Source organism: Balaenoptera ricei, chromosome 3 (assembly GCF_028023285.1).
Source record: "Balaenoptera ricei isolate mBalRic1 chromosome 3, mBalRic1.hap2, whole genome shotgun sequence".
Classification (NCBI taxonomy): Eukaryota; Metazoa; Chordata; class Mammalia; order Artiodactyla; family Balaenopteridae; genus Balaenoptera; species Balaenoptera ricei.
In genome coordinates, this window is record NC_082641.1 from 71,054,943 (window position 1) to 71,079,747 (window position 24,805).

Sequence of the window (24,805 nt, forward strand, 5' to 3'; positions counted from 1 at the left end):
GCACCAGCCATCCTCTAGCGAGAAAGCAGATCCGCCCCGGCCCAGAAGTACCTTTGCTTCCCACAGTGGTGTATCTCCATGTCACCGTGCCACTTACTGGGACCAGTTACCTGGAATCCAAATCTACAGGCTGCAAATTAGGAGTAAGGGAAAGAGAAGACATTTTCTTCCCGACTACTTTCTGAAAAAGGTTCTTCTTGGAGCAACACCCAAGTCTGAGCAAAGGGTCTGTTCATCTGTCTCAAGAGCCAACACTGGAGCCCAGCATGTAGCTAAAAATATGCACTCACAGTGCTAGAAAATTGTGTTCATTAAACTCTACCTACAGGTCCTCACCCAGAATCTGCTCTATGCCAAAGCAGCATGTTGCCCTTAATCCTCCTTTATAGATTAGGCAGTAAAATAAAGAGGGTGGGGCTGAAATGCAGGGGAAGTCTGCACACGTGTTTGGAAAAGAAGAAAAGGAAAAGCACAGGGATTTCTTTTTCTCTCCTTCATGTTGCCAGGGTTGTCCAGACACCACTGAGAGGTGCAGGGCTTTTTCACGTTCACAGTATTTTCACTTGCACAGGGTAAGTGCTACATGTAAAGTGGGAATTTAGAGCCAGATCAAATAAGTGCCTTTCAAACTGTGGCACATTGCTATTTCTGGATCCCCTCCTCCCCCCTTCTTTGTACATTAAGGAGGAAGTAGGAATAATCACAGCTGACATTACTGAGCACTTACTATGTGCCAAGCACTGTGGCACGTGTGCTACATACATCATCTCAGTTCCTTCTTCTAAGATCCCTACAAGGTGCTTGTGTCACCGCCATTCTGCAGAGGATGACGTGAAGGTTGTAGAAAGGTGAAATAACTTGAGCAAGTAAGTGACAAAGCTGGGATTTGAACCCTAAGCTTCCAACATCTTGCTCTTAACGTCTATGCCATAATGCCATCTCTAAGCAGTTCCTGTAAAAATACGCTCTGTGGTTTTTCATTTAAGATTTTGGTGACTTCGCCTTAATAATAATTCTGTTATTATGTTAAGTTTTACAATTTTCTGCAGTCAAATAGTAGGGTTCCTCAAAGGCAGGGACTGTGTCTCCCTCACCTTTGCATCCCCTGCAGCCCTTAAAACAAAGTATCTTGAACAGGAGTTAAAGAATTATTCGTCGAAATGCACTTTACGTTATCTCTGTACCTAAATAAAGCCCATCTAAACAAGTCCATTTCGCAGACACTGGGGTTTTCCTCTTCTTTGTAGCCACCCTCGTCTTCCTGTTTTGTTTTCAAAAGGTTGATTTTGAGCTGGAGGGACACTGCAGTTGTCTTGTCACTTAGCGTGATTTGAAAGTGAGAGTCTGTGTAGTGCTTTAGCCTGCCCTCAGCAATCAGGCTTCACACTCGCAAGGCTCTGATTGTAGGAGTTGCCTTATTTGCATTGATGAGGATGAGCCAGCTGCTAGAGCATACAGAACTGCACCTGACACAATCACCGAGTTCAGGATTAGCGCGGGGAATCAGGAATCCACTGCGCTTCATGGCAATCTCAGCCCTACATTAGAGTCACTCATGCAAGATGACCCAAATTTGCAATGAGCGCAATTAGCAATCCAAAGATGCATGTTAACTTGGGGGCTGGAGATTTTCCTACATTTCCCTAAATTAAAAATAATAAATATACTCTTTCCTAGACGAGTCTGGGCATGAAAATCATGCAGGGGATTCTGAGTTTGTAAAAAAATGGGTAAACCCCAGAAAATGTGGATTTCTTAGGCCCCCCCCCTCCGCCCCCTCCCCCCATACACACACCCGAGGTATTAAGTTTGGCATCGAATACAATACGGTAAGGGCTTTGTGGTGTCATACTCCTTTTTGAATTAGTAGAAAACAGCTATTTATAAGGATAAAAATAATAAAAATAGCAATAACTATAATACGTAGAAATGGAAAATTTAAGCTTCTAAAAGGGATTTGATATTTTATATTCTGTATTAATATTTCTGGGGCTACGTTTGGGTCACACATCACCACAGATACACCCAGTGATTTCAAGATTTCCTAAAAGTGCAAGAGATTATGTTGAATTTTTATGAAACAGAGTTTGTAAATCAAATGGAACATACTCAAGCCTTGGGCTGTGTTTCCATGGGTCTGCAGTCTATAGGTATTGAAATGCTCACCTATACTTTAGGGGGAAAAAAACCACAACATTTTGCAAAAATTGAATGAATGATCATTCGAAGCAAAAGCATGCAGTTCAAAAGCTAAACCTCCCATTGGAGAACAGAAAATTTAATGAGCTTTTAATGGAATGCAATGCTCAGAGTAGTAAATTATTTGTTAGTTGACGATGCAATCAGCATGCTGATTAAGGTTGCTTGGTTTTTTACTAAACATTAACTGAATGAAAACGGGTAGTCCTTGTTCTGCTTGGGGGGCTTTAAGGAAGCAAATGGACTTTCAGAACAGAGATTGTCAATAAAGGTGAGTGCACTCCAGGTGTCATTTGAATATGATGATAAAATACTTCTGATAAATATTTAAAAGCATTTTAAATCCACAATGTTCGCCTAGTGTATTGTGGACTCTGTTTAAAGAAACAGTGGGCCTTAGCAGGCCTAACAACAATCCCTCTATCTCTCTCTAGAAAGAAATATCTAGATCTGCTTTCTTTTATTGCAATAGAGAAAAAAAGGGGGTGGTATGCTTTGAAAATATAAGCCAGCACGGACTCTAGGACCAGGAACTGTTTGGGAGTTTGGAATATCAGCCTAAGAAAAGACAAAAAAGGACAAAAATCAAAACAAAGGAAAATAGTCTGACAGCAAATAAAGAGACATCTGTTTCTCTGGACTAGATTAAGATAAAAATTTAATCAAGTAGTTTTGATATTTTGATGTTTTAAAATAATTGCTATTAGAATACATATTTTTTTCAATTTATAAATGATGGCATTCTGAGACAAGAAGGATTGTGATATCAGAGTTATATTCTGTCTAATTTAGGAGGTCTGAAAGGGGAGTAAAAGAAAAAGATCAAAACTTGGAAATAAATTATGCAATGCTTATTTTTGTGGTTAGATTGTTAATACAGAATTTATAAGGTATATTATTCACCATATATTAATCAATATGTACATTAGCTATAAATTATTGTTTCTGAGAGAGATTTTGTTACTAAATCTGTTTAAATTGCTCGATTTATTTTCCCCCCAAAAAGAAGGGATTTTTTTGTTTGTTTGTTTTTCTCCCTACCAACTGAAGAATTACGGTAGGTTAATTTTCTTTGAACAGCTACAAAGTTCTTTTTCTATAAATCCTAATTAGTTTCATCATCCGTGATTCTCCGGCAATGATAAGGTACCCTTAAAATCCGATAAATAACTACCTCTTGCTTTTAACTATTCCTGTTTATGACCCAAGAGGTTAAAAGCCTTTGACTGGCATTTGACTTCTGACCTCATATAAATGTTATCTTATCAGTTCCTGCTTGTTAACTTGTATTGAGTGCTTGTCCCTGATGGCTTTTAGATAAAGGGTTGTGGGTTTTTTTTTTTTTTTTCTTTTTAATATATTTCCTATAGGAACTAAACCACTTGCTTTGTTCTATGCCTAGTGCACTCCAGTCTACACAGTAACCTGCTATAAATCTGTTAGAAAGCCCCAAATATACTTTTATTTATTCTTGACATTATTTTTAGTTTAGCTTTATGGGTGGGATTTTATGATTGAGTATATTTATTATAATTAATAGCAGTAATTACTAGTGCTCTTAATCCTTTAACATGTCAGTCAGGAAGCTGGTGAGCATGGTACACTCTTTTTTTTTTTAATGCAAAAAAATTAAAAAAAAAAAACAAACAATTTTAGCTTTGCATTTTGCACCAGCATGAGATGAGTTAGAGAGATAATTTATGGAAATCTTGTCTCCCCAGACTTCAGAAGTCCGCCTAATGAGAGAGTCATCAGTAAGATATATCTTTTTTACAAAATCAAATCCAGACCATGAACAGTGCATTTTTGGACTTTTGAAGGAGGAAGGTGGCGGCCTGGCGGCCTCCTTTGCCCTTCTGTCCTAAGAATTAAGAAGGATTTCAGCCTTTTATCCCTTTTGCAGCCGTGTGTGTTGTTCACACATTCAAGTGTGTATGTGTGTGAGTCCAATCACTATGTACACATCTAAATACATTTGAATGTTTGCATTTTAATCTCTCTCCATACCTCGACGGCATCATGAGGGTATGCTAGGTAGATGCTGGTGCCTCAGAGACTGCCTCATTCACAAATGACCTACAGTGTGATTTGTAAACAAAATATTACATGAATTCCTATGTGGAAAACAGGCCGTGAGGAGGGGGAAGAAGGCGGAGGCAGCCATCTTGGAGTCATTTTGCCTTTTAGCCTCTTTCTTCCTCATCCCAAGGCTCGATAGTTACAATATTATCTTCATTTTTAATTGGCCTTCAGCATAATGCAGGAGGCATGTACAAGAGACCTTTGTATCCGTGTTTGGAGTAGGAAAAAGTTGTAACCTCTTTGGACTTTAAATAACTGCGACTATAGACAAACTACACCTATTATTCTCTATCCTTCTAAATAAATATACATATAAATGAAGCATATGCCACAGCTTGTAAGAGACCTGTACAAAACCTATTAAGGGAAACAAATGTCTATTTGGACCATTCATTTACTGCTATCCAAAGAATTAATATGTCAGTAAAGTTATCTGCCCTCCTCCTCCCCATTCTTTTCTGCCCACACAAACACCCTCACTCTGCAGCAATGACAACCCTAGAAACTTGTTTTTCTAAACACGCATTCCCTTTCTCTTAGATCTGAAGTAGTTAAGGACGAATTTAAAAGACCAGCTTTTATTTTTTATTTTATTTTAATTTTCTGTGTGTGTGTAGAGAGCTGCCCCGGCTCTGTAATGTCCCAACACTGCTTTCATCTTGCTCATATTCTGGCAACACACAGGTTTCGCGCAATTTGTCCTAACTTTTCATTTCAACCATTGCTTTTCTCAAAGTGGCCAGAGTTTAAAGACTCAAAAGCAAAGGGAAAAGAAATACCCCGGCAGGGGGAAAAACAAACCGGCCCCCAAACTGGTGCTGGTATTCACAGCATTGACACATTCTCCAATGTTTTCTCTGTAGTTATAACACAAAAGCGCTTTCTTCCCTGTTTTGATGTGTTAAAGACGAGAAAGAGAGAGGACACTTGGAAGTGGTAAAATAAGTATTTGGAAGCACAGGGAAGGTGTTTCTCCTTTGAATGTCCAGCATGTGTCAATAACATGCAGATACTTACAGTTTAATATTAATTAAATGTTTAAAAATGGAAAGGGGGTGAAGAGTTAAATTTAAGCAGGTTGTGTCACATCCGTTGAACTTTTAGCTATCAGTGTTGCCTTCGTATTTGTCTAATGAGATGTGCATCTGAAGCCAACCATTCTGCTATCTCTGAAATAAGGGTAACCACGATCCTAAGTCTCTCCGAAAAGGGTGTGAGTGGATCAATAACGAACTATTGTCTAATTCTGGTATTTGACAGAAGAAACCACAAACTTTTACTCCTTTTGTGTCAGTAATCTGAGTTAATTTTTCTAGTCAATATGATTTGCAGATTGTTTTACTGGGCGAAACAAATAAGGATCTGAAACAAATAAGGATCTGAATCCTAAACTCTCTCCTGTTCTGACGGCTAAATTCTCTGAGTTGAATCCCAGAGTCCTCTACCATTGTACGTTGTATCCTGGCTTTAAGAAAAACAAGATTTAAACATGCAAGCTAGATGATTTCAAAACTGGTGCACATTACACCACCACTCTTATTTATATTTAATTAATTTTTTAATATATAGTGGTAAGTCTTAATATACCTAAGGCAGAAAAAAGTATTTACTTAAATCAGTTTCTATACCAATCAAAATGAACTCCCCAGCCATTTTTGAGGTAATATTTTAAAATCACTGTGGTTAGTAATACTTGTAAATCATTGTAGTGAGAGGAAGAAGATGAAAGGTAATCGAGGCCCTTGTTTTTCTGTATAGCTGTATCATCAAGCTTTATAAAGTTACTTAAGGGTATATTAAAATACATTGCTTCTATGTATTTATATGCTTATAAACTTACTCTAAGAATATATCAAGAAATACAGTCCATTTGATATTTTTTTTTTCCATTCCTTGCCAGAAATCAAACCTGCTCTGTTTGGAAAAAGCAGAGACTTCTGTGATATCATGGACTTTTTTGTATTTCAGTAAAGAAGTTGAGGACATGGAATCAGAAATATCAAAATTTTTAGGACCCAAGTTATTACTGTAAAGGTTTTATCCCTTCCTTTGTGAAGACTGATACAGATGGCTTTCTAATTTCCTTTGGTCTCTGTCCTCTCTTTTTTGTGTTTTCTTCTTCACATAAATTAGCTTTGTCCTTTCTCACTAGAATGTTTGATTTGGGCACACTCTCCAAGATAGATTCTCAGTCTCACTCCCCCCAACTTGTCTGGGGTTTAGGATGGGGAGTGGTTTTTCTTATTTAAAAAGCTTTGTAATTCAGACTCCGAGAGCCTGGACCTTTTTTCTATCCATCTGGACATGCTCAAAGGTCATACCCAAGATCATAAGCCATGTTTATATCCTTCTTATGGGCAAATGATAAAATAATATCCACAGGCATCTGATACTAGGGGCATGGCCTGGACACACACCTTGCCCTCTTCCCCTTGGCCTCTCCTGCCCTGATGAATGAATACATCCCTCTCCAAAGTTGATGCTTCCAAGTGACCAGTCAGATGCTGGCAGGTCAGCTGGCTGTCCTCTTGAACACTCTAGGGTTCATAAATCAGAGAAACGTTGGTGTGGTTGAAAGAAGAAGGTAGTCCAGCCTGAGGGAAGCCACGTAAATCTCTCCCGGAGCATTGTTCCTGATAGAGAGTGGGGATGCGAGCTGGGGTAACTCCTGGGGTCTTGGCTGCTATTAATGCCCTGGCCCTCCTGCAGTGGGTGCTAACTTGTGCATGAGAGCTGCCACTACCCTTCCCAAACGTCGGGCTGCTTGGAAAAGTCAAGCACTGCTGAGCCTTGATTTTCATTTAATAGTCAAAACCAAGATGCATTTGGGCTATGATGATAGGACAGCTCCCTTGAAAAGAATATTTGAACTACAAAGGCATTCATTTAGGGCTAGCGATGTTGCAAAAGGGCCTGCTAGAAATTAGCAGCCTGTCCTGGTATTTGGAGAGCAAGAGTGACAACTTATTGGAAGTTCTCAAGGAATCATTTATATTTCACACTCCACTAGGCAGCTGATTTGAGATTGTCTGTTAGCATAACAAAGGCTCTGAGCCTGTGAACTTCAGAAACCTTTCGACCTCTTAGCTGCTGGCATGAATAGCCCCCAGTCCTGCCTATAGAGATCTCCCAAAGCTCCCCTGTTCGTGGCTAAATTGTTAATCAGGGTAATTTAATATAGTTTTCAATATGCCTCATCTCTTATTGGGAAAGGTATTCACAGCTCCTCTACCCCTGAAAAAAAAAGTTCTTTTATTCAAGTGTGAGAGGGGCAGCTGCAGACAGACCCCCATCCCTTGCTGCTCCCCCCAACACCCCCCCTGGAGCCGCAGTAACATTCGGAGCAGGAACCATGGGGAAGGGCCAGAAAAAGAAACTCGAACGACCATCCCTCCACATGCATGCACTCCAACCTGAACCTGAAATTCCAGTCTGTTTAGGCTAGGAACCGACAAAACAAAAACCCAGAGCTCAGCATAACTGAAACCTCAGCGCTTACACACACACACACACACACACACACACACACACACACACACGCCACACCCCCTTCTCCACCCTCTCTTTCCCCCCCACCCTTCTCCTCCCTCCTCGTCTCCTAACTAAGCTTCTCTTCTGGCTCCCGTCAAGACAAAACGCACCAGAGCCCAAGGCCTGCTAATTCTCATTCGTCTCCCTCTTTGGAGGCAGCCCACAATATCCTGCACGCTCCTTCACACAGGCAACCTCAGCCCGAGCCCGCAGCCTCTCCCAGTGTCACATACACTTGCTCTCACCCGCTCCCTCGCACACTCTCAATTCACATGCACATTAGTTAGCTGAAAAGAGCCGGAGCACAAATATATTCATTTTAATCCAGTTAAGACCTAAGAGGTCTCATAGGATGTTCTTCGATAGTTTGAAAACCAAGTATAAAACTCAGATTCTGCTACACTCTTTCATCTCAGAGAGGCCCACGGCGTGCCTTTCTTTCACTTTCTACCAGTATATATTGTAAAAATATAAAATAAAGTGAATAAAAAACAGTCACAAGCAAACCACCCAGCTTCAGGCAGACGCTGCTCAAATATTAATATGTTGCCTTTTTTAACGGCTGTGTTTCTTGTACCCATGTGCAAAGTCAGAAGAATAATTTCATACAAAGAAGGAAAAAATATAAAATCATTATTTTTTTTTAATTAAAAATGTAAGGATACAATCTCTTAATCTCATTTTTCCACGTGAGAATTTTAAGACATTTATAATCTTTAATCTTTCATTTCCACCTGAGAATTTTAAGACATCTGTAAAATGTATCTGAATATTTCCTGATCCCTTTGGTGGTGATTTTCTGGGCATTTGTGCTCTGTCTTTGTGCGAGTTGAGGCCCTGTGTCTTGCTCCTTCCTGGAACAGCCATTTCTAGTGTGCCCTGTTTTGGTTGGTGGGCTGGCCTCAGCCTCCTGAAGTTGCATAAAGCCAGGATCTAGTGCCTGAAGTATTTTCTTTGAATTTGCTCTAGCTAGAGAGGTCCCCGGTGGGGGTGGGGAGACTGTCTTCGCTCATTTGGGATTGTAATCTAGCATCTCAGAATCGCAGAGATGGGAGACAAATTTCTGTATACAGGATCAGGGAAAGGATTATTAACCTCCAAAATAGAAGTACAAATATAGGCCCACAATTAATAAAACAAAACAAAACAAAACAAACATCCCAACCTCTTTCCCAAGATAATTTTTCCTGGAGTTAAAAGAATAAAAGGTTTTTGAAAAAGTTTTCCTGGTCAATTTTAATATCTAAACAATACCCAGAGGTGACACTTTAGAACATAAAATAAAATAAGTATATCTGGTTAATATATTATATGGCAATCCTAAAATCTGCATTTTCCTTAAAAAAAAAAAAAGGATTCTGACAGCTTTCATTTCAGTGGTTGAAAGTGCTTAGATTATAAGCATTTTTGTCAATAATCTGTGCTTTATTCATTTTAATGTTGGGCTTTTTCATTTATTTTATTCTGTAAGTAGTGCTTTTCACTTTCCCAATGTCTTAAACCAGAACATTTCTAAAAATATTAATTGATAGTTACTACAAATCAGTGTATAAATATTTCTGGTTTCTCTTTGTAAAAAACCAAATATATTAAATAATTCCTATATAAATTAACAGAAATTTAACCTTCAAAAGATGTTTAGAGAGAAAAAAATATTATGGCTTTTAAACCCAAGAAAGAAAAAAAATACACAATTTGCATTTTTCAGTGCTTTCACTTAACATTGTTTTCATTAGCTTTTTCTTCATTAGAATTTATGATCCATGTCCATCATTATACTTTCACATCTCTGATTTCTGTTAAATTTTCTAACAGAGGTTAATAAATATAAAGGGGTAAAAAGACCTATTTGCTTTCATCTAAAGTGCTCAATATTTCAAGGTTATTTGTATTTGCATTAAAATTTTTCCATGTTCTAATTTAAATTATTTAAATTGGCCTGAAATTAATTCTATTTGGAGTTAGGAAGTAACAGGAGGATTTTTTTAAAAGGAATTAAATAACATTATTTTGCTTAATTATAATGTTTTCTTAAGGTTGGGCCATCTAACCCTCTTTCTAGCATGGCAGAGTTTGGGCTTCATATTTATGGAAGAAATAGGGTTGGGGGGAGAAGGATGTATATTTGGAATGGTGTTTGACAGGGGGAATGAACGCAGACACCAGAACAATTATATTACAATCCCATTGGGAATGCCAGCACCAAATTTAGCCAGACTGATGGGGTACTGTCTAGACGGTCCCTTTTGTGTATCAGCTGTTTTTTCCCTGCTTTATTGCACTGCCTGAATGTGTGAGTTGAACATGCATATGGATCCCAAACATAACCATTCCTGCAACCATACATTGCTGTTAAATTTTCTCTCATTTGGCTAAGAATCAAGGGCGGTGTATACTTACTATATTCCCTTTACAATATTTTGTAATTAAAATGCAGCTTCCAGAATTAGAGGTTTAACAAAGGTCATAAGACAAAGTAGAAAGTGCCTAGGCTGTTTTTTTATATGAAGAAAAAAAATGTACTAGGTAAACATTTCTATCTTCTCAAACATGTCCACCTCTTTTCTACAGAAGTAAAAGAAAGCCAGAAGGAAAAGAAACAGAACAATGAGAGGAAAGAGGCATAGTACATGTAAATTACCACCTTTCCTTTTGCAAAGGGCAAAGGATAGAAAGAAAGAATATTTATTAAATGTTTACAGTGTAATTAATGGCAGTGTGTGTGGTTTTCCTTTTTTTTTTTTTTTCTTTCCCTCTCTTTATTCGGTAAACCAAATAGAGTTCAGTAATCAGGGTTCTTGAGAGGTCTTAGAAGTAGATTCCCAAACTCTTAAATAAATGCTTACAAGATTGCTGTTCTGTTATTGGTCAGGTTGGAAATCCCAGAGACATTTCACATCTGGGCAACTGTCAGAATTTTGTTTTGTTTGTCAAGATAGTGCAGGAAGGCTGGGACTTAGTTATATGTGATTACAGTATCCACACAAAATATTCAGTGTTCAAAGGAGCAGAAATGCACCCCTAAATATGATGCACACTCCACGGGTGATAGGTACTAAGGTTGGATGCCTTTGCTAACAACCAAGAATTTGAAACAAGCACAAATTAATTATTCAAATTAGAAAGTGAGAAATAGAAAGACACATTAATGCTAATGAAAGTAGGTATCAGATCTACCTCTGTCTATGAAAGGTTTATCAAAAATTTTTGTCACCAAGAATGAAAAGGTATAAGAAATTGGAATTCCACAAAATGTAAAACATCATAAATATAATTCTTGCCTTGTAGTAGTAGCCCAAATGAATCCACTGTTTCAGGAAAGAGAATCCCATGTTTCACAGCACATTAATAACTTTTATTAATATGTACACACAAACTATTTGGAGCAGGAATTCTACTTTCCATTTGCTGAATTTTGTGTGTGTGTGTGTGCCTTAACAAAAAGGAAAATGGTAAAAATGTTTTGCCCTTAAGGAAAACAAAATAAAAGTTAAAGTTAGTGATAGAAAAAAACATTTTTAATAGTTATATGGTTTGGGGCACTAAATTTTGTCCGTAACTAACTAATGGAGTTTTAAAATAATAATTTTCCATGCTTTACCACTGGAATTCAGTAACTACCATGTCCTATGGGCAATGAAGATTTTGTCCATCTTTTGAGGATTGGGTATTGAAGAGAAGGCTGGAGGAAAGAGAAAGTAAATTTTGTTCCCAATTTTACTGAACAAGATAAGACTAGAAGTGATCTGTTTTTTGGCTTGAAACATCAGATCACAAATCAACAACCATAAGATATTATTGGGGACATAAGGTTGGGGAAATTTCCAGGTTGGAAGAAGGTATGAGACTTGAACAACTGACATTAAACATGATGACCTTGAGTAGGCACTTGTAGGCATTGATATTAAAAACCTCTGAGATATAACTTTGGCATGACTGAGAAAAAAATTCAACCAAAGGCAGGGACAGAGAGCAAGAGAAACCAAGACTGAGAAATAAGAAAGCAAGAGAAAAATGGTGGGAAGGGGGGTGCGGGGAGTGGTGCTTGGGGGTGGGTGTTAGGCAGGAGTGGTGAGTGAGAAAGAAAGAGAGAGAGAGAAGAGAATGAATATTCTAAGCATTGTTTTAATCTAAAACAGAGATGCTTCCAGGAGAATGAATTTCAATGGAGCTGAGCCAAAAATAATTATAGAGATTTTCTTGTTTTGTTTTGTGAATGAAGAGCATCTCTTTTCTCTGGGGATGCGAGAGTGAGAAAGGACCAGAGCCAAGAGATTGAAGTGATGCCCCTCTGCCCCTTTACTTCCACACAGCGCAGTAGCGGACCTTTCTTTCTTCCCCTTTCCAAAAGCTATTGGCACCAAACTGTGCTAGGAAGAGAGGGAAGTGGCAGCAGCCCTCCAACCTAGCTGGATTTTCTATTCTTACAATAGCTTGTTTACTTTGATAAGGCTGAAGTATTGAAATTGGATGCAAGATTGGGTTGGGGGGGGCAGGGATACATATTTTAGGTTCTAGAGATAAAATTGAGCTATTTACAACTATGAATATTCCCCTGTTAGAGATACTTGAAACTTCCTTTGGGGTTTGTTTTACCAATTGCATTTGTTGTCTTGTTTTTCATTATCAACAGCAGGCTACTAAAGGAAATAAAGTATTCTCTCAATTTTCTTCCATTTTCTCAGTGATGTAAAATCTTTATCTTGGAACCTTTTTTACAGGGAAAAAAAATTGTCGTTTGTTAAAATATCTAAGCTATGACTGGATTTTTGTGAAAGCGATATAATATACCCCTCACGAAAGCAGAAATAGAAAGCTTTATACTAATTTGAAACACAGTATTGGGGGAGAAACTCACTAACATTAACAGACTTTGGGGAGGAAGTAATCATAAACAACTCAGAATTAATACCTAAAGACTATTGATTTTCTTAAGTTAAATTGACTTACATACAATTCACACCATTAAGTACCGTCTGAACCTGAATATTCTCTCCAAATCTCTTGTTTTAAGTGTTGTGCCATGTTAAAGACCCTGTTGTCATTTTTTATCATTCATAGATAGACGGTAGTTCTACAAGTAGGCTTCAGGTATTTTATTTTTGTATTACTTGAATTTTAAAATATATATATATATTTCAGAAACCTAAGAACCATTTCCTTTCCTCTACATGGTATGTCACTTTTTTAAACAAAAGTGAAAATTAACTTTTGTTTTTATAAATATTTGACCTGCTAAGTTTAACAATGTAGTTATCCAATAGAAGAACAGCATAGAGTCATAAGCTTAATGGGTTAACACGAAAATGACCTTCGTACACATTTAAAACAAGGAAACCTATGTTACATTAGCAGTCAAGATTATCTATTGGCTTAAGCATAAACATCTTTGAAAGTAGCAAAAATACATCTAATTTCCTTTAAAACTTTTACATATTAAAATTCTTCCTGTTTCTCTGTCAAAAAACTATTAAAATGTACAGTAGTTGGCAGTAAAGTTGTATGATTCTATTATGTAGTTAAGTTTTTAAAAAATTTTCTTAAAGATGGAAAATGTCTTCATGTACATGGGACTTTATTTAGGGATTTTTAAAACATGTTTTAAATGTCACTGTGAATATACTGTGTAAATCTATGAATATGAGTTTTATGAATCCACATTTAATTTAATTAATCATATTGATTCACTTGACATTTTTCTCCTCCTGCATCTCCCCTCCCCCCTTTTTCCATCACTCTATTAAAAGCAGTTCATTCACAGGGCTAGACTAATTATTGAAGCAGATTTTACAAAATAAAACTGACAATGGTTTTAGAAGAACTTTTAAAAGCATTCAACTTAGATTTTGTTAAAAATGGTTAAAATGAGTATTTAAGAATTCAAAGTACTTAATCATGCTAATCTTAACATTACATTTAAAACCCAATCCCCAAATGAGAGATCAACTTTTTTAAAAGAGCAATTATTAATATTAAATAACCAGAATAATCACTAATATATTCTAAGCTGAAATAAGTATATGAGATTAGCAATAAATATTTATTTTTCCAAGTTTTAAAAGAAAACTTTACCTCTTTTAAAATAAAATAATTTGCAAAATAGGAAAATATTTAGTAATATTTAATGTCTATTAAAAACCCAATGTACACAATTTGAGAATTTATGCTTATGCTGTATCATTAAAGTTGTTGAGGGAAACTATTAGTCTACCAAAACATTTAAATATAGTAGATAATAATTTATTACTAACAGTAGTGAAATATATCACATCAACATATGTATTTGTTAATACTATCAAGCTCTAGAATGGATTAGGAAATGAGGAGATAGATAAAGATAGATTTACAATTAATAAATGCCCCGAAGATATTACCAATAGCAAGGTCTATATTTTACAAGAGTATATAGATATATGTATACAGATATGCTAGATGTAGATATATTTGTCCTTTGTTTGTATTGGTCATCATATTATAAAATGGATTTTTAAGGGTTCTATCTTGACCAAATATCTTGGTCAGAAAAGTTACATTTTACTTGAACCCAACCATAGAAATTGCCCCAAAGGAAGTCTCGTTGGTTTGTTCTTTTCATTTTTAGTGGTATAGAGGCCAGTTTGCAACTGTGGGGCTGGGGACAGGGGACAAAGTAGCAAGAAGCAATTGAAAGGATTAGGATGGAAACTTCCTCAAGCTTCACAGGCGTGTTTGCTGGTCACAGATGCCATTAAGGTGTATAGATAAGATATATTTAATATTAAGACTTTAAAAAGAGCCTTCACACTCCTGAAAATTCGCAGGCAAAGCTGAGCCTCTTTCTTTAGCCCATATACTTTATTACGTTGGCCCAGGAATCCTGGCTAAAGATAGTTTCACACAGCTCACATGCTTGGGTTTTGTCACTTCATGTCATAACCTCCACATTACTTAAAATATAGTTTTAAAATGTATTAAACAGAAATGCTGATATAAGCCTAAATGTAGCTGTACTTGCTGTTTCTGCTCTAAGTTCATTCATGGTGGTGGATTTAGTTAAAGGGCCCAGAACAGCCATGCTTAACTGTAAGGAAACAAAATCCTCTTGGCTTCAATGGGGGCTAGGTCTATGTCAGGGCAGAGGGAACTCACTGTAGATATCTGAGATAAATACCTTCTGCAAAAATGTACACATCTCACTGGTGTCCTATATCATGTAAAGAAAAGTATGCTGCGTTACAAACAAAGCCCTGTTAGCTTTTTTTGCCTAAACTAAATGCTATTTTATATATCTTAGACACAGATAATATGCAGTAACATTTATGATAGTAATAGCTGACTCCAAATAAGAACTGCTAGTGATCCTAGGTGTCTCCTGAATCATAATCAAGGACTACCTGGTAAGCATTAAGTGACAATAAAGGGTATTCTTGCTAAAATATTAGATAAATTAATAATAGAGAAAATGGTCACTTTGACAGAAAAGTCAACAGAAAATAGCAGTAATAATATGTGCCTTGTATAGGAGCATAGTGTATTACATCCAGTGTGCAATGTGCTATTATAAAAAAAAGTATGGTACCTCTTCTGGATGATACAGCTGCATTAGGAGATTTTATAGAATGGCTTATTTTCCAGAGCACAACATTTAGCCTTTCCACATGCTTTTTTGGTAGAATTTCTCCTCCCAGTTAAAAACTGGTTTTCATCACACAACTGCATAATTATTTTTCTGCAACTAGCGATAATTACTTGTTTTGTGTATCTCTACTAGAGTGATTCAGTGTTTGCTGTTCCACCTCATAAAATGCATCTGTATTAGAGGCGTGTGAAAAGGAGTATTGACCTTATATAATATATTGCTATATTGGTAGGGGCACACAGCTCTAATTCTTTGTAAAAGGCACAAAAGTCTATATTGCTTTGAGTTTTCCTTTTTGAATGCTATGTGAGTTTTCTGACTAAAGCATAAAACTGGAGGTAACTGAAGACAAGAAACCTCACAACATGGAAATTACTCAGTACACAAAGAAACTCCCTCTCAGATAGATGTACAATGGGTGACTGAATAAAAAAGGCTGTTGGAGGGATGTGTTTATAGTGGCATCATAAAAAACTCTGGAATCACTGTTAGTGAGATTTGTCACACCAAAAAATCAAACACAGATTTCAGATCATTCAAGAATATCTAATCATTTTCTGTCACTCACAAAGCTCTCCACAAAAAATTAAAAGAAGGAAAATTAAGCAGAGCCCCTCCTGCCAGCCTTCTTTTATCTTACAGCAGTCCTCCTCTTTCTCTATTTTCCTTCCAACTCTTGTTTGTGGTTCTCCTTTCTTTCAAGTTCTCTTTAATCCTTGCTTTCCCATGTTCCTCTTTAGTCTTATTCATCAGTGATGCCAATAAAAATAAACAGTCTATTTAAAACAAATGAGTCAGTGCCAAAAAAAATACGTGATTGGTGTGTGCCTTATTTTTTAATTTTATCTTTCAGTGAAACTACACCTGTGGCATTCTCTTACTTAAACTTTTTATAACTTTAAAAACAAAACACAAAGAAAAGAGCAGAGAGCCAAAGTACTCTTTAATGTCTCTGGGTTTATTTATAAATATATGTAATGTTAAATGCAGTGAAATCCTTGTGAGACTACTTTTGTGCTTACTGATCCCAGGGTGCAGAAGGAATTAGCTTATCCAGGAAAACTCAAAGTCATAATTAGTCTTGTGAATTATAATAATCAGGTTTCATCCTACATTTCTTTCTCATGTGGTACTTCCAGTGGGAGTTCTGCATGAAAAAGGACTACAGGATTGGGCATTAATAATGGTATACCTGTGAAATATGAGTATATTCCTATAGTGCCAATGAATGAAATTAGTATACTGCCCCATTTTTGTCCTATACCCTTCAACCAAATGAAAAAATAACTTCAAGAGATTTTTCAAATTTCAAAAAATTCCATTCTTAGTTTTTTAAAATACTTCTTAAAATTATAAAATAAAAATGGAAGTTTTTTCCCTGATGATATATATCTCTCACTCTTTGTTATAGATATAAGGCTATAATTAATTTTTATTAAAAAAAGGTTAGCAATGCTTAAGTTTTACATAATTTCCTCCAACAAATAGAAACAAAAGAACAAGTAGGGAAAGAATCAATGAAACTCAGCAGAAAGCTATATTTATTCTCAAAGCTCTCAGATCAGCCATTTTCACTAATTTGAATACTCAGGTCAATCAAACACCTTGCTGACTGATGGAGATGATCAATTTCTTTAATATATAGACCCAGCCTAAATTAAACAAAAGAAATGTAATAGCTTACCAATCCTGAGATGTTGATGTTTTGTCATTTGTGAAAAAGAAATACTTCTTTCAAAATTTACACTATGATGAACTGCTAATTAGGCTTAGAAGAGTATGAATGCAATGAAGAGACAGAATGCAATCATAACTGTACATCTATCTAAAGCCCAAACCTGCATAGCTCTAATAACCCTAAAAATTTATACAATTGTCCATCAACAAGTAAATGAATATACAAACTGTAGTATATTCAAATAATGGAATACTACTCAGCAATACAAAAAACAAACCATTGGTACATTTTACAACATGGAAGAATCTCAATAAAATAATGCTGAGTGAAAGAAGCAAGACCAAAATCATTTATATAATAGTCTAGGAAATTCAGACTAATGTATAGTGACAGAAGACAGATCAGTAGTTGCCAAGGGGAAGGATCAGGAGGCAGGAATTACAGAAGCATGAGGACACTTTTGGGGGTGACGGATATGTTTGTTGTCTTGATGGTGGTGATGGTTTTCACAGGTGAATACACATCGGCAAACTTTAAAAAATATACAGTTAAATATGAAGAGTGTGTTATATATCAATTTTACTTCACTAAAGCTGTTAACAATAAATGGACCAATTAAAATGGATATAGGAATCAATCAGAAGGGATGCTAGACATTATCAAAAAAAAAGAAAATTCAGACAGTGGGTTTCAGAATTCTCTAGGTAATTGGGACCATGTACAGTTGACCATAAAGATTTTTGGGGATTGAGAATGTCCTCTTCATCTCCTTGCTGATGTTTATGATCCCTGGTTTAATTCAAAATAATTTTCCACTTTTCCCTGTTAAAAATCGATACAGTCCTGAATGAGGTGAACACCACAAATTTTAGATTTTGTCTCTACCTGTGCTACAAACCATGTGACTTAGGGCAGGTGACTAAACCAACATCAGAATACTTCCAGACAATTGTTCAAGGTAGAGGTAAAATGAAAGATACTTCTTTCTAGAGAAAATAGGATCCATCCAGCAAACATTTCCATTTAACAATTGTGTGTTTTGTCATAAAATGTCCAAAGGTTTTCTCTTCCCTTTATTACTGAGTGTGATAAAAATGGAGTAAGGAGGTAAATGGGGGGATACTGTTAGCAAAATAACAAAATTACCTGAATATATTTGTCTCAAGTAGATCTCATTATGTGAGCTGATTGATTTCAATTTGCTACAGCAAAAAATTTATTAAAATATACAATAAGGGGCAAAATCACCATATTGCAACTCTATTCTGGAATAGAGGATGACTGAGTCACCTGTCAAGGTGCCTTGTACAGTATAAAGGACTGAGATAACTCCAGGTTCTTATTTTTATTGTTCTATTTTTATTACAGTGAATATTATGTTTATTTACTTACAACTAAATTTCTAGGTGCATAACTTGAGTTAGATCAGTGCCCATATCAGGGACGAAGGAAAAATAGCCCTACATAATTTTTAAGAACCTCAGGAACTGAGCTAAAAGTCAATAAATGCATGGCAAAAAGACTGGAAGCAAATTGAATATATGTGCAAATTGACATTTTACTAAAAGAACATGCTTAAAACTTTAGGTTTATCAAACATATGTCAATGAAATTGAAACTGAAATCTATTCAGCAAGTAGAATGTATTACTGAAAGCAGAAATACACGTGTTTTACAGGACCTGAAATGCAAACGTTTTTCCGTCCTGTCATATTATGATTTATTATTCTGATTTTAGAGATATAATATTAAAAATGTGTTAATGAAGATATTTCTATTTAGAGTCTTAGGTACATTTTAGTTTTTAACAATGTCCATCTTTTTGCCAGGGTCAATCCTCACGCCGCATGGTTGGGTTTCCGAAATAAGATTTGCAGAAAGAAAAATGTGCCATTGATCTTGGACATAAATTTATAACTTATGTTGGTATGTAGCTAACTCCTGAATTTTAAACCTATATATAATAGCTATGGTTATGATTTTTTTTCTGGGTACTTTTTCAAAATGGAAAAAAAAATTAAAGTTCAACTTTGTACTTTTCCATGTCTCCTATTTTTCTTTTTCGTGTATTCTTTCCTCCCTCTTTCGTTCTCTGCTCTCACTTCATTATTTAGCCAATGATTTTTTTTCTGCTGTTGCTACTGTCAGTCAGTGACCAAGACCTTGTCTTAACCCTGAAGATACAGTTGCTTTAGGCAAGTCCCCTCACTATTTCTTGACTGTGTTTAGGGTTAAAGAGCTCTTTAGGTACAACGTTAACTATCTCTCTTTCTACAGTGTCTGTGAGATTATTTTCTCTTGTTACCTCTTAGTACAAAATGTTACCTTTGCCAGGACCAGTTCAGTGATAGAGGAATTGGAAAGGTTTTGAAGAGGCCCCACCACAGCCTCCCTCCACCTGATTTCTCATGTTCCATGTAATCTAATGAGATGAATACACCTCCTTCCCCTTCAGACTGTTGGGAAAGGCATCTAAATCAAGCTGTTTAGAAGCCAATACCTAGACAGCAAACCCGTACCTAGGTTCCTGGAACTGGGAACTCTTGCTGGAAAAGCACGAAGGATCTTTTGATATTGAGATGAAGATCGCTGAAAAAGCTGATTTCTTCTCTGTGTGGAATCATCTCTTGATGTTCAGCTGTGGCTTCCTCTGGTTGAGATGCTCAATCAACTTCTCATCCGGGCCACACTCCTTACCTGAAGGGAGATTTAATTTGGCGTCATTTTTATGATACTTCCAGATGTCTGTTTTTTATCTATATATCTTGGCAAAAATCTACCCTACCCATCTCATTGGATTTTCTTCAGGGTCCAGTGTTATAATATATATTAAATCCTTTGCAAACTATGAAGTATGATTAAAATGTAAGACAGTTTTCCTGGAGACAACAGAACACTAGAAACTGATATGGTATAGCAATATCAGCCAGACACATATTGGTTAATTCAGACCCTTCATTTTTTTAGGTCCTGACACAGCCACCTTGCTTGTGCGATACTCTTTTTTTAGTTCACAGGAAATCAGATCATTAGTAAGGTCAACCAGCTGTTCCTTGAGATGTTTCGCCATGTAGTCTGGAGGAAATATTGCAAGAGTTTGTCGGCATTGAACCATTTGGACATGGGTAGTCTCATCAGAAAAAAGAATCTTGTCTTCTCAAAGGACATGTGACAAATGTTTATGGACAAGCCATGTAACTGATAGCTTTATCAAGGTCTATCCTCTGTTAACTTCCCACATGCCCACTCTCCTGCAACTTAAAGACCCTCCTTTTTCTCTTATTGATCCATTAACATAAGTAATTATAATTAGAATGGATTTATTAATTAATGGCTATCATAATCATTATGAATTACTCTTCACAATATAGCATTTCATATAATCCATTCCATAACTCCTCATCTTTTAAAAGATAGCATTCAGAGTTACCCCTGAGGACAATGGAACCCACAAAATCAGTTAGAGGCTATAGTTAGAAAAAAGAAATAAAAATATTCAGCACTTCAAAATGAAGAGCTAAACAGACCTTGCAAATCTCCATGTTTATTTTATGTGCATTAGGCTTCATTAAATTGGAAAAATCAATACAATTTCCAAATTACACTTCATTCATTGCTTTTATCTATCAACTATCCAAGGAATATGATCTCAAATTTTTATTTATATAGATCTGTAACATTTGGATAGACAGTGAAAAATTTTATCTGCTTTCACTAAAATTTTTAAAAATACAAAATCAAGAGACGGTAATTTTTTAACCTAGAACATGAGAATTACTAGTAAGAAAGTAATATTGATTGGAAAACAAAATATTACTTCAATCGATGTCCAAGGAAAGTTATTGGAGTATTTTAGAAAATTCCAAATTCCATGTATTTATTTTACCTAAAATGACATCCTTTGCTATATACATTATTTATCTGTACCTAATTCTTTTTACAGGTTGTTTAATATTCTATCCAAAGATCAACATATCATGTCAACACTTTCTCTAATACGATGGCAAGTGGCAGGAACAAATTGTACAGAATCCTCTTTCAAAGTAAGCAAAATTAAACTATGGAGAAGCCTGATGTAGCCCAAGCAGGAATTATAAGCAGAGACAGATAGATATGGGTTAAAGGCAAAATTCTTTGCCTTAAGAGATCCTAGAACGAAGCTGAGGTAGAGGAGATACAAAAGACATATAATTAGACATAAATGTTACTTTTACCCTCAAATGAACTAACTCAGTTATTCTCTTCTACTGACCATTTATGGCTCAATTCACTAATCTCCTAATCTGATACACAGTTGAAATGTTTTACCCCCACTTCTTGAGACCATGTATCTCAAGAAAGATACTACATGACATCTTTTAAGATGCCATCGTACAAGAACCAGCAAGTATGCATCTGGTCCATTAAAAATGGCCTGTATGAAAAATAAGATATTCTGCAGAATCCTATAAACCCTGCTACTGCTGCCCCCTGGTTTCTATCTGTCTGTTACCTTGGTTTGTTTCAATAGTCGCTGATCCTTGGTTCTTGTTCTTACCTCAGTGCTTGGCATTTCCTGTATGACTCCTGGTAATCGTATTTAGCTACTCTTCACCACCCCCCTGAACCTAATGTCTGCTTGTTCTTTACTGGTACTCTCACTGCCTTCTTCCTGCAGATGTCTTTTCCTTCTTTCCATTGGAAAAATATAGTGTGATAAGCAATGCACATGAGAAGATTACTACCTGCCTGACACATAGTAGGCTCTCAATAGTGTGCTGAATGAATGACCAGAGGAAGGCAACTCCAGCAAACTGCAGTCTTGCTGTACCAGTCCATGTCATGCATGGTCTGACAGCTATGTCAAGCGTCTTCTTTTCCCTATGTAAGCATACGTACTTGGTCAATTCAGGAAAATAAACAGTTTATTTTAATATGTACTTGTCCACCTGGAAGGCCAATTAGGAAACTGCTGCATAAAATAGTCAAAAGATTATGAGATTCAGAACTAAGATGGTAGCAGGAGTGTGAAAACATGATGGGTTTAAGAGCTACTGAAGAGATAGAATTAACAGGATTTGATGACTGAATTGAATAATAGAGCTAAGGCAGAGGGAAAAGCCATGGATCATGCCTTAATTTTGGCTCAAGAAATGGAGGTAATCATGAACACATTTCTTGAAATGGGAAACACAGGAGGAAAAGCAGATTTGGGGTAGTGAGATGTGATGAATTCAGTTTCTAATAACCGAATTATAAGCGTGTTCCTAAGACATCTAAGTTGTCATGTCCGGTGTGCAGATAAATTTAGGGTCTGCAGATCAGGCAAGAAATCTAGCTTGAGGATACATATTAGAGAATAGAGTATTTTAAAAAGACTAAGTGATCTTAAAAACAAAAAGTCAGGAAGTCACTAGGATAAGGACTGAAACCCACCGGGTTTACCACAGAGGCTGTTGATGAATATGGCTGGTAGAGTTTTAATTAAATGGTGGAACATAAGCCAGACTTTGGAGGACAGAGGAGTAAATGCAAAGTGAGGGACAGGAATGTCTTATCCTTACAATGAGGACAGCTGGTTTTTTATCTCAGTCAGGACTAAGAACCAGAATTACATACATATTTTCTAAAAAAATTTAAAATGAAGTCTTCTACCCCTCTTCCACATCTATTCTCTATTCTTTCTTCTAGGTGCCTCTGCTGAGGCAGTTTATTTTAAAGAGATAATGTATATAAAATACGTAGCACAAAGTGTAACATAGTAAATACTCCAGGGATATAACTACAGGCATTCGTAATTATCTGAATGTAAGCTACTTCTGAAAAACATGTGGGAAGGCAAATTTGTGTGTAGCAAAAGCAAATATTTAATTATTTTAAATGGGAATAATAATAATAATGCATTCTTAGTACATGTAGAAAACCCACCAGTTCCTCTAAACATCATTAACATACTTAAACATGTATATAATAATCTACTAAGGATTTATGCATTATAAAAACCACATAATACTTGCTTACTTAACATTTAATGAGCACATTAGTGAATGTGTTGGTGTGGATCACAGATAGTATCAGGTACATATTGCATTTTCATTCTACACCACAATGAATATGTGTTCTAGTGTAAATAGACAAGAAGATAATATGGAAAAATACATATTGAATGCAATTAACAAAATAAAATCAACAAATGAGGCCATTTTAAAAAAAAATGGTTACTTTCCAGAGTGAGGTTTAGTGATGTGGGAGACGTTTTCACTTAATAATGCATAACACCTTCAAAACAGGCAAACACAAAGCGCTGTCTTATTCAGAGAATAGCTGAGACGTGAATGCAGCATACTCTGCATCTTCTTGTACACTCTCTGGAAATTACATGGAGATTCATTATAGCAAATAGATTCAAACACTAAATTTGGGGTAAATATTTTTTAAAGTCGCTATCACTACTGTTAGTATTATGTGGACCTATGGTGTAACTCAAGAGTGCTATTGTTATGGGATATGAGCCAAGAAGAGCAGTGGTTCTTAACTGGGAGTGAATTCTCCTCCCAGGAGACATTTGGCAATGTCTAGGGACATATTTGGTGGTCACAAAATATGTGGTCCAGGATGGTCCACAAATCAAAAGGTTAAGAGATGCTGTTAAACATCCTACAATGCACAGAACAGACCCCCACAACAAAAATAATCCAGCCCCAAATGTCAATAGAGCTAAGGTTAAGAAACGCTGAAGGAGAGAAAAAGAGTGAAATCAAACCAATATTTCAGAGGAAACCTCAACTGGAAGAAGCAACAGATCAAATATTGCAAAATCAGAAGTTGGAACGAATTGATGTTATTAAGCTTGGGGAACTATAAAGTGGATCTTTTCATCAACAGTGCTAATAAATACAAGAAAGGGAGCTACTTTGGGAAGGGATTATGTGGAAGAATATTAAGTTTAGTTTTTACTATGTCACACTTCAGGTATGGATGGAACATCCAAATGCATGAGGTAATTTTAATGAGTGCAGGAGTTTTGTCTAAATTTTCCGGTTAACTTTTTTTTAAAGCATTTAGATACTCTTCGGGTTATAAGTCAACTAACACACTTGAGCTCTAACTCTGTGTCATATATCATACGTTTTTCACATGCAATGTTGCTTGATCTTTAAGGAATTACTGGAGAATGATATTACCACCCCATTTTATGGATGAGAGAAATGAAGCTTAGAAATGTTAAGTGACTAAGGTCATACAGCTACTAAATCATTGTGCTAGGATTGAAATCAATGTCTTTGAACCCTAAGTCCTGGGCTTTTGGCTAAAAAATAATTCTCTTTTGATGCTCATGCATGCTCCAGTTATTTCAGACAATCCCCTACAACCACTCTTTACTGAGCTTTATAAGCAACTTCCCTCAGCTACAAAACACAGACACACACACACTTTTTAAAATATAGTTTTTCTTTTTTCTTTTCTTATGTCAATGTAGAAGTTTGGAAAACATAAAAAAAAGCATAAGTCAAGAAGATAAAAATTATCATTAATTCCACCACCTGGAAGTAACTACTACTAAATAACTTTTAGCTAGTGATTTGAATTTTTACTGTTTTTCTTTTGCTGTTTTTCTCTGCTGATGGTTATGCTGATGTACAGTGATATTTCTAAAATGAATCATGAAGAATTAGAAAGAGGAGATGAAGGGAGTGATGGTAATAAGCTAGAGAGTT

At 36.0% G+C, this 24,805-nt stretch overlaps 1 long non-coding RNA gene across 2 annotated transcripts in view; it reads left to right on the forward strand.

Annotated features, from left to right (window-relative positions):
- Window positions 1–2,385: 2,385 nt before the first annotated feature.
- Window positions 2,386–24,805, forward strand: part of LOC132363691 (uncharacterized) — a 38,300-nt gene continuing 15,880 nt past the window's right edge. The window contains exons 1-3 of one of the 2 annotated variants that reach the window (XR_009502641.1): window positions 2,386–2,470; window positions 18,938–19,034; window positions 21,052–21,151. This is a non-coding gene — a long non-coding RNA (uncharacterized LOC132363691). The remainder of the gene's footprint in view (window positions 2,471–18,937; window positions 19,035–21,051; window positions 21,152–24,805) is intronic. The other variant, XR_009502640.1, reaches the window with a different exon arrangement.